Source organism: Ictidomys tridecemlineatus, chromosome 11 (assembly GCF_052094955.1).
Source record: "Ictidomys tridecemlineatus isolate mIctTri1 chromosome 11, mIctTri1.hap1, whole genome shotgun sequence".
In the NCBI taxonomy this organism is placed as follows: domain Eukaryota; kingdom Metazoa; phylum Chordata; class Mammalia; order Rodentia; family Sciuridae; genus Ictidomys; species Ictidomys tridecemlineatus.
This window is the reverse complement of record NC_135487.1, coordinates 121,714,140-121,717,035: the sequence shown is the minus strand read 5'-3', so window position 1 is coordinate 121,717,035 and position 2,896 is coordinate 121,714,140.

Here is a 2,896-nt window from a genome sequence, read left to right as displayed (position 1 = left end):
CAATGAAAGATCACTTCAACAATGAATTACATAAACAAATCCAAGAAGCAAAAGATCAACTATACGGGGAGATAGAGGTTATAAAAAACAAACAAACAGAAATCCTAGAAATGCAGGAAGCAATAAACCAACTTAAAAACTCAATTGAGAATACTACCAGCAGAGTAGAACACTTAGAATATAGAACATCAGACAATGAAGACAAAGTATTTCAACGTGAAAAGAACATAGACAGCTCAGCAAGACTGTTAAGAAACCATGAGCGGAACATCCAAGAAATATGGGATAACATAAAGAGACCAAACTTAAGAGTCATTGGGATACAGGAAGGCATAGAGGTCCAAACCAAAGGAATGAGCAATCTATTCAATGAAATAATAGGAGAAAACTTCCCACACTTGAAGAACGAGACAGACTCCCAAATCCTAGAAGCCTCCAGGATGCCAAATGTGCAAAATCATAAGAGATCCACACCTAGACACATTATAATGAAGATGCCCAACATACAGAACAAGGAGAGAATTTTAAAAGCTACAAGAGAAAGGAAGCAGATTACATTTAGGTGTAAACCAATCATGATAACAGCTGATCTTTCAACACAGACTCTGAAAGCTAGAAGATCCTGGAATAACATATTTCAAACACTGAAAGAAAATGGGTTCCAACCAAGAATTGTGTATTCAGCAAAATTAAGCTTCAGGATGGAAGATGAAATTAAAACCTTTCACGATAAACAAAAGTTAAAAGAATTTCAGCTAGAAAACCATCTCTTTAAAACATCCTCGGCAAAACATCACAGGAAGAGGAAATGGAAAATAACAATGAAAACCAACAGTGGGAGGTAGTACAGTAAAGGGGGGAAAATAATCAAAGAGGAAAACAAACCACGTTTAATAACATAAATAAACAAATATGGCTGGAAGAACAACCCATATCTCAATAATAACCCTAAATGTTAATGGCTTAAACTCACCAATTAAGAGACACAGGCTAGTAGAATGGATCACAAAACAAGACCCAGCAATATGCTGCCTACAGGAGATGCATTTGATAGGAAAAGATATACATAGACTGAAGGTGAAAGGTTGGGAAAAATCATATCACTCATATGGACTTCAGAAACAAGCAGGAGTGTCTATACTCATATCAAATAAAATAGATTTCAAGCCAAAGTTAATCAAAAGGGATAAAGAGGGACACTACATACTGCTCAAGGGAACCATACACCAACAAGACATAACAATCATAAATATATATGCCCCAAACAATGGTGCAGCTATGTTCATCAAACAAACTCTTCTCAAGTTCAGGAGTCTAATAGACCACCATACAATAATCATGGGAGACTTTAACACATCTCTCTCACCACTGGACAGATCTTCCAAACAAAATTTGAATAAGGAAACTATAGAACTCAATAACACAATTAATAACCTAGACTTAATTGACATATATAGAATATACCACCCAACATCAAGCAGTTACACTTTTTTTCTCAGCAGCACATGGATCCTTCTCTAAAATAGATTATATATTATGTCACAGGGCAACTATTAAACAATATAAAGGAGGAGAGATAATACCATGCATCTTATCTGATCATAATGGAATAAAACTGAAAATCAACGATAAAAGAAGGAAGGAAAAATCATGCATCACTTGAAGAATGAACAATAGGTTACTGAATGATCAATGGGTTATAGAAGACATCAAGGAGGAAATTAAAATATTCTTAGAGATAAATAAAAGCACAGACACAACATATCGGAATCTAAGGGACACATTGATAGCAGTTCTAAGAGAAAAATTCATTGCATGGAGTTCATTCCTTAGAAAAAAGAAAAAAACAACAAATAAATGATCTCATACTTCATCTCAAAATCCTAGAAAATGAAGAGAAAACAACAGCAAAAGAAGTAGAAGGCAAGAAATAATTGAAATCAGAGCTAAAATTAATGAAATTGAAATAAAAGAAACAATTGAAAAAATTGACAAAACTAAAAGTTGGTTCTTTGAAAAAATAAATAAAATCGACAGACCCTTAGCCATGCTAATGAAGAAAAGAAGAGGGAGAACTCAAATTACTAGCATATGTGATGAAAAAGGCAATATCCCAAAAGATGCTTCAGAAATACGGAAGATAATCAAAAATTATTTTCAATCCTTATACTCCAATAAAATAGAAGATAGTGAAGGCATTGATAAATTTCTTAAGCCATATGATCTGCCCAGATCGAGTCAGGAGGATATAGAAACCTAAACAGACCAATATCAATTGAGGAAATAGAAGAAACCATCAAAAGACTACCAACTAAGAAAAGCCCAGGACCGAATGGATTTACAGCAGAGTTTTACCAACTAAGAAAAGCCCAGGACCGAAATGGGTATACAGCAGAGTTTTTCCTTTAAAGAGGAACTAATACCAATACTTTTCAAGCTATTTCAGGAAATAGAAAAAGAGGGAGAACTTCCAAATTCATTCTATGAGGCCAACATCACCCTTATTCCTAAACCAGACAAAGACACTTCCTAAAAGAAAACTACAGACCAATATCTCTAATGAACCTAGATGCAAAAATCTTCAATAAAATTCTGGCGATTCGGATACAAAAACATATCAAAAAAATTGTGCACCATGATTAAGTAGGATTCATCCCTGGGATGCAAGGCTGGTTCAATATACAGAAATCAATAAATGTTATTCGCCACATCAATAGACTTAAAAATAAGAACCATATGATCATCTCCATAGATGCAGAAAAAGCATTCGACAAAATACAGCATCCCTTTGTGTTCAAAACTCTAGAAAAACTAGGGATAACAGGAACATACCTCAATATTGTAAAAGCAATCTATGCTAAGCCTCAGGCTAGCATCATTCTGAATGGAGAAAAAT